This window comes from Oncorhynchus masou, chromosome 18 (assembly GCF_036934945.1).
Source record: "Oncorhynchus masou masou isolate Uvic2021 chromosome 18, UVic_Omas_1.1, whole genome shotgun sequence".
In the NCBI taxonomy this organism is placed as follows: Eukaryota; Metazoa; Chordata; class Actinopteri; order Salmoniformes; family Salmonidae; genus Oncorhynchus; species Oncorhynchus masou.
The window spans coordinates 58,556,794-58,569,755 of NC_088229.1; the positions used below are offsets into that span (position 1 = coordinate 58,556,794).

At 47.8% G+C, this 12,962-nt stretch overlaps 1 protein-coding gene across 4 annotated transcripts in view; it reads left to right on the top strand.

The window, feature by feature from the left end:
* Positions 1-12,962, top strand: part of raraa (retinoic acid receptor, alpha a) — a 218,390-nt gene that overhangs the window by 42,860 nt on the left and 162,568 nt on the right. For all 4 annotated transcript variants that reach the window (XM_064923932.1, XM_064923934.1, XM_064923936.1 and 1 more), the window contains exon 2: positions 10,156-10,214. The gene's annotated coding sequence lies outside the window, so the exon portion shown is untranslated. The remainder of the gene's footprint in view (positions 1-10,155; positions 10,215-12,962) is intronic.

Sequence of the window (12,962 nt, forward strand, 5' to 3'; positions counted from 1 at the left end):
CCCTCCCTCCCTTCCGCCAGAATAAAAACACACTGTTGAGAGGAATCTTATCTGCTCCCATTGTTCTTCATCACACAGTGGTACTTCACTCCAAAGGCGTTTTGAAGTTTCAGTGTCTATTGATGCATCCCCAAGTGTTTAGGATAGCGAATGATTGTCCAAATGACCAAGGAGGTCACTTAACCTCTGACCCTCTGACCCTGGCTTGATTCATGTGGTCATCTGAAGATTAATGTTGCACTCAAACAAATTCAGTTGTAGTACTTGTTGGTAGTAGTAGCTCACCTAATGTCATCACAAATACATCGGATCTAATGGAAATCCATTAGGCTGTTTTTGTAAACATGTCATCCCAGGTATTTTTTTCATTAAAAAAAATGTATTTAACCTTTATTTAACTAGGCAAGGCAGTTAAGAACAAATTCTTATTTACAATGACGGCCTATCCCGGCCAAACCCGGACGACGCTGGCAGACGACGCTGGGCCAATTGTGCGCCGCCCTATGGGACTCCCGATCACGGCCGGATGTGATACAGCCTGTAACCTGACTCCATTCACATTCAGTAGCCTTTTTGTCCGTTGGTTGAGTGCAAATTAGTTGGTTTTACCATGAACCTACATAGAAAGCCCAGTGCTTTATCAGTGCACAAGACATGCATACTTAAACATGCATACTGTGTATTATACACATTATCAATGGTACTTACCCATACTAATGCCAGCAGCATACCACCCTGCATCTCACTGCTGACTTGCCTCTGAAGCTAATCAGGATTGGTCCTGGTCAGTCCCTTGATGGGAGACCAGATGCTGCTGGAAGTTGTGTTGGAGGGCCAGTAGGAGGCACTCTTTCCTCTGGTCTAAAGAATATATCCTAGGGCAGTGATTGGCGACATTGCCCTGTGTACGGTGCCGTCTTTCAGTTGAGACGTTAAACGGGTGTCCGGACTCTCTGTGGTCACTAAAGATCCCATGGCACTTCTACTTATCGTAAGAGTAGAGGTGTTAACTCTGGTGTCTCTGGCTAAATTCCCAATCTGGCCATCATGGCCACCTAATCATCCCCAGCTTCCAATTGGCTCATTCATCCCTCCTCTCCTCTGTGACTATTCTCCAGGTTGTTGCTGTGAATTAGAATGTGTTCTCAAATCAACTTACCTGGTTAAATAAGGGTTTAAAAAACAAAAAAACATACTAGGTGGTTGTTTACAGGATGCTGTTAGGCGCGAGTCTCGTTGATGATAAATAAACAGGGAAGTGTCCTCCCTAATGATGGCGTACACCCGGCGATGGTGTGTATCGATTGAAAGATTGAATGCGCCTCTCAAGGGCCTTTCCAACATGAAGCATCACTCCACTGCTGTTTTTATGTCTAATTCTTTTTTTACAACCCCCCCCTCCTTATTTATCTTAGATGTCCACATTGGTTTCTAGAAGGGGGGAAATGAACACATTCGTCACGGGATGATGTCGATAGAGAGAGCGTTGGTAATATGAATGCAGAGAATGTGATAACAGATGAATAGACTGCCACACAACAGTCCGAGAGAAGTGCTGGCTGTAGCGCTTACATTTCAAATGGAGTACGGTAGTCTGTTTTTGGTTTTCAACAAGTCTCTCTTTTGAAATGAGTGGGGTTAGATCAGCAAGTCATCGAAATTGTGTCGTGTAGGCTATAGCTGAGTCGAGGGTCAATTCAGGAATGTCGGTCAATTCAGGAATTGAACTCGACTCTGAATAATGGATTCCACGTGTCATTCAACTGAGAATGGAGTTGACTTCAGCTGCAGATACTGTTATAATGCAACGGGTGCTGCGTTTTCTATTCTATTTTATGTACATTTCTTTCTGCTCTCATTGTTTCTCTCTCCTCCTCTGTTCTATGTGTGTAGAGCTGATTGTCTCAGAGGACCAGAGGTGTGTTGGTTTTCCTAGCTGTTTTAGCTGTCTTTATCTCAGGTTCTTGCCAGACTTCTCATGCTGCGATCATAGAAACCCCTATATTAATATGCTGGGGGTGTTGAGTGGCTCAGGGAGTGCTACCTTTTGAGGTTCTTCACAGTTTCCCAACGGTTCATTTTCAGTGTTTACAATAAGCAATCAAGGATCTATTTAAACTAGATCTTTTTTTTTTTTTTTTTTTTAGTTGTCTCTGCCTTTGACCTACTTTAATTCTATAGTTAGCTGTGCTTTAACCAAGCTTCTATCAAGGCGAGGAAGTGTATTTACAGTGTATTTACTACAACAACCCTGCCAAAAGCTCAATGAATAGGCCATCTTCATATAAATGGACCCAATCTCTGTCCCATTCCAGTAACATGCACCAAAATCAGTGGGCTCATCAGATGCAAGATTTGTTGAGCTGTCTTTTCTAAAACTGGCGTTTAACCCCTTTATCTTTGGGGGGGGGGTTGAAGAGATCTCTGTCTACTTGGGAGGGAGCCCCCCCCCTTCACCCCTCCCCCACTGATCAATGGGCAAGGGGGTGAGTGTATTGGTCTGCCTGAGAGGGGTCTCTTTAATGTTTAGTTTTTCACCAGACCCAGTAAAGTTGTAGTGCGGCTGCGGCGCTGCAGTCTCGGAGCTGGGAGGCTCCGACAACCTCGACCCCGGCATCATTTGTTTGGACGAGGACCCGTCAGCGCCTGTCGCGCGGCCCATGATGAAGTGTCACCCGGTAATTGTCCTGCGAAGCATCCACATCTCCACGGGGCTGGGAGGACGGAGGGAGGGGAGGGAGGGAGGGAGTGGGGGGGAGCTGACTGGGAGAGAAATGATCCCCTGGTCTCCCCCTGGTCTCTCTCAGCTGCACGTTTTTAAGGGATGCCGTGTGATTCCAGTTTTACCAGTGAGTCCTAAGGAGTTGGGTCTGTTCAGTTGTTTCAGCAGAACAAAGCATGTGTGTTGCGTGTGATTACCGTATTTGTGCGAAAGCTTATCGTAGCCTACGGTAATAGGCTACAGAGCCTGTGTTTTAATCACAGCAGATCCGTACAAACCCCATACACACATTTCCATCTTGCCATTATCTACCATCATTTTCTCTTTCCGCTCTTTGTGCTTGCATTGCTTGCCATACATACGGCACTTAGACTTCAAACCATATTTTTGTCCTATTCCACAGAAAAAAATGAACCTACTCTGCGATCTGTCTGTAAAAAAAAAACGTATTTGTAAGGCCGGCACAGTTAGTAAACAGATTTAGCGGCTATCGATCGTGAGATGTCTCTCTATGTAATGAAAGGCTTTTACATGACTCGCGTGGCTATTTATAGGCCGATCCATAACGTTGGGTGTACAGTGGGGCCTAATGTGCCTTTCTGTGGCGGCTGCTGCATAAATTGTCAGCGGGAGCATTAAATCAGAACTACTGCAGTAAATGGTGGGCCCTGTGATGGAGGACAGGAAGGAGGAGAGGGAGGAGGTCAAGGAAAAGGGAAGAAGGTGAGAGGAGGGGGGGAAATTGAAGGAGGGATGAGAGTAGAAAGAAGCGGGAGGGAGGAGAGATCAGTCCATGGAAGGAAGAGGAGAACGGTAGTACAGTAGAAGTAGAGAGCCATGGTGGGGCATTAAGAGGATAAAACAGGTAGAGACTTGAGATTTAAGAGGAGGAAAAACAGCTGAATTCATTGCAGACCATTGCAAAAAAGAAACGTCCTCTCGCTGTCAACTGCGTTTATTTTCAGCAAACTTAATATGTGTAAATATTTGCATGAACATGACAAGATTCAACAACTGAGACATAAACTGAACAAGTTCCACAGACATGTGACTAACATAAATGGAATAATGTGTCCCTGAACAAAGGGGGTCAAAATCAAAAGTAACAGTCAGTATCTGGTGTGGCCACTAGCTGCATTAAGTACTGCAGTGCATCTCCTCCTCATGAATTGCACAATATTTGCCAGTTCTTGCTGTGAGATGTTACCCCACTCTTCCACCAAAGCACCTGCAAGTTCCCGGACATTTCTGGGGGGAATTGGCCCCAACCCTCACCCTCCGATCCGTCAGGTCCCAGATGTGCTCAATGGGATTGAGATCCGGGCTCATCGCTGGCCATGGCAGAACACTGACATTCCTGTCTTGCAGGAAATCATGCTCAGAACGAGCAGTATGGCTGGTGGCATTGTCATGCTGGAGGGTCATGTCAGGATAAACCTGCAAAAAGAGTACCACACGAGGGAGGAGGATGTCTTCTCTGTAACGCACAGCATTGAGATTGCCTGCAATGACAACAAGCTCAGTACGATGATGCTGTGACACACCGCCCCAGACCATGACGGACCCTCCACCTCCAAATCGATCCCGCTCCAGGGTACAGGCCTCGGTGTAACGCTCATTCTTTCGACGATAAACGCGAATCCGACCATCACCCCTGGTGAGACAAATCCGCGACTCAACAGTGAAGAGCAGTTTTTGCCTGTCCTGTCTGGTCCAGCAACGGTGGGTTTGTGCCCATAGGCGACGTTGTTGCCTGTGATGTCTGGTGAGGACCTGCCTTACAACAGGCTACAAGCCCTCAGTCCAGCCTCTCTCAGCCTATTGCGGACAGTCTGAGCACTGATGGAGGGATTGTACGTTCCTGGTGTAACTCGGGCAGTTGTTGTTGCCATCCTGTACCTGTCCCGCAGGTGTGATGTTTGGCTGTACTGATCCTATGCAGGTGTTGTTACACATGGTCTGCCACTGCGAGGACAATCAGCTGTCTGTCCTGTCTCCCTGTAGCGCTGTCTTAGGCGTCTCACAGTACAGACATTGCAGATGTGGCCAGGGCAATAAATTGCAGTCCTCATGCCTCCTTGCAGCATGCCTAAGGCACGTTCACGCAGATGAGCAGGGACCCTGGGCATCTTTCTTTTGGTGTTAGTGTCTTAACGACCCGTTCCACAGGTGCATGTTCATACATTGTTTCTGGTTCATTGAACAAGCAAAGGAAGTAGTGTTGGAATCCCTTTACAATGAAGATCTGTGAAGGTATTTGGATTGTTACAAATTATCTTTGAAAGACAGGGAGCTGAAAAAGGGATGTTTCTTTTTCTGCTGAGTTTATATTAGTTTCTATGGTTGCAGTGCAGCAGTGTGGCCCTGGCAGTGCCTCTCTCGAAATGAGGAGAAGGCCTCCCTTTAATTGAGGAGAAGGCCTCCCTTTAATTGAGGAGAAGGCCTCCCTTTAATTGAGGAGAAGGCCTCCCTTTAATGGGCTAGCCGGGGGCTCTCTCCTTTTTTCTTTTTCGCTCTCTTTCTTGCTGTTCCTCCCCACTGGGTTTGCAGCATTAACACTGACACACAGGGAGAAGAGAAGCAATAACGCAAGCCAAATTACCGCTCTCTTTCTTGCTGTTCCTCACCACACACAGCATTAACACACACACACACACAGACAACACACACAACACAAACACACACACACACACACACACACACACACACACAGCCAAGATGATGATGAATATCTCTGCTGATTAGTTAGCTTAGCAGAGGAGGGAGGGAGGGAGGTGCTCAGGCAGAAATTGGGGTGCAGATTATGTTAAGGATAACTATCTTCAGACGCTGCTTGACAGTTGAAATTAAGGAGGGGTATTACTTCAGTTTGGGGCTTGCCTGAATAGAAAAGGTGCTGTTTGGGGAGATGGGCAAGTAGGGGGCACTCATCCCCATGGACCAATGAAGCTTTACACCTGGGCTCGTATTAGCGTCTCAGTGTAAGAGTGCTGATCTAGGATCAGATAAGCCTTTTTGGCTCATAATGAAAACTCATCCTAGATCAGCAGTCCTGCCCTGAGACTCTTTTTGAGTACGGAACCCTGATGGTCCCATGAACCCATCTCTCACAGTTTTCACACGACAAAGAGCCTCTATTGTCCAAGATGGTGGTTTTAATTAACACCGTCAAGACCCTCTTCATTAGAGGTAGTCCTCTTCAGTGGAAGCTGAGCCCCCTATTAGCCCCAGATGGGTATATACAATGGGAGCTATTGCTAGCTAGGCTCTAGACTAGAAGCTAGGCAAATGGAAAAAGGGTGTCTTTAATTGTGCCTTGGATGGGATCCTCCAACACTGCTCCCAGGGCTCCCAGCTGCTCTGACGCGGCTGGATAACTGGCTCCTGAAAGGTTCCTCGAGCCAGAGCTAAGAGACAAAACGGGTATTGGTTCAGAGGGCCTCCGCTAACCCCGGCGGTGCTCGCTAGCGCAATAAACGAGCCGTGGATGAGCCAATTTCCTCTGGCACGGCACCCCTCCGAGGAGTTTGCCGAGTCAACGAGAACCACCTGGGCCGTACAGTGATTGGCCCTGGCAGTGCGGCAGAGCGTTCGACTCGTCAAAGTTTACTGAGGTATTGTTGAACCCAATTTGGCGGTTTGACTGAGGAATAATGTTTACTGTGAGAGAACGTTTGGAGGTTTGTCTCAGAAACCCAAAGACCAATGTTATTGTTCCCCTGGTGGTGTGGACAGTATGCTAAGTGAGCTACATCAACGGGGATTCAACCATCTGTAAAATCAATGTTTTTTTCACCCATCTGATCTTCATTGGGCTCTTTGGCCTGTTTTGAGGCTTCAGTTCAGCGTTGTGTTGCTTGTTGTTTGGACAGAATTAGACTAGTTGGATTAATTGAGTCTGGCATGTAATTTCACTGTGTTTGTCAAATTTTCTCTGTGGTCAGGGGTCAGTGGTCAGCAGTGGCCTAAGGATCTAGGTCACTACGAGGAGTTGGGGACATGTCCGTGTGTGTGTGACCCTCCATTCCTCCTCTCCTCAGGGAGTATCATGGATGGATGACTCAAATAAAATTTTATTGGTCACATGCACATATTTAGCAGATGTTATTGTGGGTGTAGCGAAGTGCTTGTGGTCCTAGCTCCAACAGTGAAGTAATATCTAACCAATCTAAAAGTAAAAGAATGGAATTAAGAAATGTATAAAATATTAAATTGAGCAATGTCAGAGTGGCATTGACTAAAATACTGTAGAATAGAATACAGGATATACTGTATTTTATTCAATGCCACCCCGGCTGCATGCTGGCTGGAGTACAGTAGAGCTGATTGCATTGGATGATAGCAATACGTATCTTAGTGTGTGTGTCTGTCTGAGGAGGGGGGTGTATCTGTATCTGACCAGAGGCAGGCTCACACGAGGGGTCTTCACAGTTCACTGCCCAGGTCTGTTTCTGGCGGGCATATGTTCAGTGTGTCTGGCCATCTTTCCTGGCCCTCTTTGCCCACTGCCTAGCCCCCTCATCTCTCCATCTCCCTGCTCTTTATTGTTCTATCTTCCTTCTACGTGTCCCTCCATCTCTCTCGCTCTTCATCCTCTCCTTTTCTCTATATACCACTCTCGCTCCATCTCTCTTTGGTCACCCTGTGCTCCCTCTCTCCATCTCTCTTTGGCCACCCTGTGCTCCCTCTCTCCATCTCTCTTTGGTCACCATGTGCTCCCTCTCTCCATCTCTCTTTGGTCACCATGTGCTCCCTCTCTCCATCTCTCTTTGGTCACCATGTGCTCCCTCTCTCCATCTCTCTTTGGTCACCCTGTGCTCCCTCTCTCCATCTCTCTTTGGTCACCATGTGCTCCCTCTCTCCATCTCTCTTTGGTCACCCTGTGCTCCCTCGCTCCATCTCTCTTTGGTCACCCTGTGCTCCCTCTCTCCATCTCTCTTTGGTCACCCTGTGCTCCCTCTCTCCATCATCTCTTTGGTCACCCTGTGCTCCCTCTCTCCATCTCTCTTTGGTCACCCTGTGCTCCCTCTCTCCATCTCTCTTTGGTCACCCTGTGCTCCCTCTCTCCATCTCTCTTTGGTCACCCTGTGCTCCCTGAAGTCAAGTGTCCTCGTTGTTTGTCAGTCAGTCTCTCCAGCTGAAGAGGACCCCGATCTGCTCCTTGGCATTTGGCCCTCTAATTCTGTTGGCGGTCCGTGAATACTCTTTTTAAATCCCAGCTTCATGAGAATCCCTCCATTGTTTCCCACCAAGTGCGTGAGTGCGTGAGTGCGTGAGTGCGTGAGTGCGTGAGTGCGTGAGTGAGTGAGGGCGTTGGACGATTATGCTGCTGAAGCCTCATAAAGAAACAAATCATAAAGAACTGAATCATAAAGTATAACCTCCTCTTTTTCTCAAATCCTCCACTGCCAGGTTACATGCATCATATCTGGTCTGGTCCTTCATTCATTGTGCTTTGTTGTGTTATCAACAACGAGTGAACGTGTAGCCAGCCTATCAGAATGCCAAGTCAGTCATTAAGTATGCGTAGCTAGCCAATAGGAGTGCGAAGCTAGCCAATAAAAAGAAAATGAGCTTCATTCCCAGAGCCAAAGGTTATAATGTGTCTACAGTGTGTTTGACAGCTGCCTCGGTTTTCAGCGGACAAACAAACCCTTGAACTGATAACATTGAACAAATCACTTTCTAGTTCTGGCACATTACTGTTCTGCAGGGCTGCTGGGTTACCAATCAATCCAGCTGGCCATGTCTTCATTTCAGATGCAGCACGATCGTTACCGTTGCTCTGTCTGTAGTGCCGATCGAGGCCTTTGTAGAACTGAGTGGTTTGATTTTACATGTGCAGAATCCAAAAATGCCCTCTCTAGTTGCAAACGGAAAACGGCCCACCGCTTGGAACAGCCAGCCTGGTCAAGAGAGGAGGAAAAGGAGAAATGAAGGAGGGATGAATGGATGGACAGGAGGGGAAATATGAAACAGTGGAAGCTCTCTCTCTCTCTCAGGCACACACACACACACACACACACACACACTCACTCTGTGTGTGTGTCTGTGTGTCTTTGTTCGGCGGCGGGCTCCTCTTGGCACGTAAATCATAATGGATATCATGAACCAGCTGGGTTGGTGGGGCCTGTCTGTCTGGTGGCTGTGGGGCTACTGCCATGACCTACCCTTTCTCTATCACACGCATCAGTTGATCGCACACACGCAAGCATGCGCGCACACACACAGACACATCAGTCAATCACTATGTATACACACACACACACACACGTACACCCATATGTTTTCATGTCACACACACACACACACACACACACACACACACACACACATCCATAGACATACTGTAGTAAGATAGGTTTACACACACTGACACACACTTGTGCCAGACACACATTTAGTCGGGGCCTCCTCACCAGACACAATGGACATTAGTGGCTCAGCTTTGCCTTCAGACTTGATGGGAGGGATGAAAAATGGAACGTATCCTGTTTTATCCCCCCCCCCCCCCTTTCCCTCTCACTTCATCCCATATCTGTCACTTGTTTGGAGGACACAGGCAGCTGTGGGTACAATACATGGGACTGCATCTCCTCTCCCTGTATTAAAGACTGGGCCTTTACAACATGGCTGAAGCCGTGAGTCCATGGTCATATTCATTAGGTACAAAACGGAAGAAAATGGACCCAAACAGGCAGGGACAACATGAACTTGTACATTTAGGATGTGTTTTCGCTACGGTGTACCCTAATGAATACTTAGTTGCACAGCAAAAGACATTGCCAGTGAGTGAAGGATTTGTAGGGCTCTCCGCCTGTATCTCCCGCCTGTATCTCCCGCCTGTATCTCCCGCCTGTATCTCCTGCCTGTATCCGACGCCGATCTATGAATTTAAAGCACTGCGTCCTAACGTTGTTACAGTAGCTACAGTAGCAACATTTGTCAGTGTGAGTGCCCATTAGGAAACCAAATGAAGTGTGGTATAGTGAGTGAGCCAGCTGTAATGTAACGGATTCCGTCATGGCTGACCCTCCCAGCTGAGCCAGGCTCAAATGGCTGACATTTGTGGGGGAGACTGCAAGGAGACCTGGGAGCCTAGGGGTAGGAGTGGTGGTGGTGGGGGGGACAGCTCCAGCCCTCCCTGACTAATACAGCTAATAAACTTCATTTAAGCTAATGTCCTTTTCCTTTTGTCCCTCTCTTTATGTCTCTCTCTCCCTCTCTGTCTTTTTTTTTTTTTTCCCACACGCTTTTGATCTTTCCCACTTTCTTTCTCTCTCTCTTTTTACTCCCTCTTTCTCTCTCTTTTTACTCCCTCTTTCTCTCTCTCTCTTTACTCCCTCTTTCTCTCACTATTGCTTGCCCTATCAATTTTTTTTCTGCTTTGTTTTCTCTCTCTCTCTCTCTCTCTCTCTCTCTCTCTCTCACAGAAGAGGGGTACCCAAGCTATCGAGGCCACCTGCCATCCACCCGGAAGCACAGTTGGCCGGTGAGTAGACCACTCCATCAGTCTGAGCACTGTCATTAGAGCAGGGAAGAGGAGATCACCGGTTAGCAGGTGCACACACACACACGAGAAAGTCAACTCCAGTTTACCGTATCACTCATTATCACAAACACTGCACTGTGTCCTACTGGTAGTGAAAGCTACTCCTTAAGGGTAATGTTGTATACACTTGTGGTTAGTTTTGGATTGCTGTGCGTGTGACATGATTGCAGTGTGTGTGTGTGTGTGTGTACACTTACTCTCTCCCTATAGTTTCTGTGGTAGTGGGCTTTCATGCGGTCATTGGAGTGTGTGCAAATGCACTGTCGGGCTGTTCATTTGAAGAGGAAGCTGGCGTAGGTACAGGCCCCTGTAAATGTGCCTGTTGTTTGTTTGAATGTCAACACTGTGGCGAGGACAAGCAAGCGTTTCTATTTAGCAGCGGTTTGTTTCTTGTTCCTGCCGATCGCGTGTCACACGAGAGGAAGGAACACATGCTCGCCGTTTGTGCCGGAAAATGGTACACAGGTAGATTTAGAATTTCCACGTCGTTTTTCGATGTTGTGCCGATGTACGACAACTCTTTAACTTGACCTGTGTTTGCCTCCGTTGAACGCCAAGAGATTTGATTTACATAATATACCAGTACATCCTTCCTCTGGCTTCCCCTTAAGTGGAATCATCTTCCCATGTGCCACAAGTCCGGACCCGTGAAGAAGAACTTAGTCCACAAGAACAAGCATTTACAGGCAGGCCAACATTAAGATAATCAGATGCATCTACGACTGAGAAAACGCCTGAGGTCGGCATATCTCCTCTTCAAATCGAACTCGCATCGCGCATTAGATCCCGATACATAGCCATTTGTGGCTCCATGGATCCTGTTGAGGCGCGATCATTTTGACATGTGAAAGGTTGAGACCGTTTCCGACTATTTTGTGCAGAAAACCTAATGATATCATCCCATTTGCAGCCGAACCCCCTGTTCCACAGGGATTTCTCTCTGCCCCTTGGATGTTGTTGAAGCCTACTCCACGCGAGAAAAACACTATGCTTCATTTCTCCGAGCTGAAAGCAGGAAGGGGGTAGGAGGGGGAAAAGCGACATTTCATGACCATGAATTATAGATCACTGTGTTTCTTGTCGGACGCATTTTAAGTGGAAATGTCCTCTCGTTGCCTGTGTGTGTGTTTTGAAGTGGAGGCCGATTACTGTGTGTTGTCAGGACTACCAGGATTTCAATGAAATCCAGAGGAAAAACGTCCTGAGGTGTGAGCAGTCCGTCTACAGGGCTCTGTCTGCCAGTGTTAAACCACCCAGACGCGTCTGTATTTTTTAATAACGCAGCAATAACAATAAATCCTACAGGCTAATCACCCTCGGCTCTCGCCTCCAAACCGGAGCGACGCAACATTACCCAGCGCTCCCTTCAATTAGGCCATTCATCACGGGTCTTATCTGGCCGTGGGGTTTGATTGAGTGTTGCGAGGGGAGGCGTTGAGGCTGCGTTTCGACGTGATGGGGGCGGGGGTGTTGATGGTAATGGAATTGGGAATAGGGGGTGGGGGGGTAGAAGTACTCTCTAGAGGTGAGGGAGGGGGGTGAGGAGAAGGTGAGGGAGCTGCGAGCCAGACTGAACCAGATCGTCAGGAGTGTATAAATCAAACCAGATGACAGGCTCCTATCCCGCTACTCTGATTTGCTTGTCTGAGCCGCCATATTTTCCTCTTCTTGCCCCTGTTATGTGTGGGCTGGCTGGTCGACGAGGCCTCCCTCTTTTTCTCTCCCCCTGAAACAGATTTGTCTGGGGCCCCTGTCCAATCTCCAGCCGCGCTGGGTGTTGTGAGACAGGCGACACATTTTAATAACCAACTCGGAGGTGTAATTTAAGGGCCCGCGAGGAAGATTGGACTGATTTATGTGGGCCAGCCCTAATGGCAGCACAGATATGGCTCCCAGCCTAAATTGGTGGTAATGAAAGTTTTGTGCAAATGGAGGTTGGGAAAAGGCATCTTCGCCCAGTTGCTGGCTGTCCATCTCTATTTCTTCCCTTTCCCCCCATCTTATTTCTCTCTCGTTTGAGATCGATCTGTCTCTCTATTCCGCTCTGCCTCCCTCCTTACCTACTGTTTCTGACTACAGTGTATCTCTCCCTCTCTCTTCATCTGTCCCGCCCTTTCTCTCTCTCGCTCTGTCTCTCTCTCGCTCTGTCTCTGTGTGGAGATGTGGGGGGTTGGTGCAGATGGGTTGGACGGGGGACGGGGGGTGTCGAGACAGATTCATCCATAACCACTGACAGATGGCTGTCTCCCTCTCCTTCTGTCCCTCCCTCCCTCCTTCTCTGGAATCACTTTCAGCAGGCCTGCAGCACTGACAGTCCTGCTTGAAATGCACCAGACCTGGGATATACATATTTGAAGCTGTCCACTATATCATCATGTCTACCTACCTGTGCTCATCTTATATTCACTTTGCATTTGTCATATGTGTCAAGGAGATTCAAAAGCTGCACATACTTTCAGACCCAGTTGTAGTAGACTATGAACCTAATTTCGACGTGAACATGACACCCATATTTAGATTCCCTGGAAATTCCTCGAATGCTGAGAAGTGTGTGTGTGTGTGTTTGTCCAGACTGGTCCACGGCTTCCTCTGACCACCATCACAATGAGAAGGAAGAAGAGAGTGGGAGAGAAATAGTGAGTGGACCGAGATGGATAGAAACAGGCAGAAACAAGTGCAGGGTAGGAG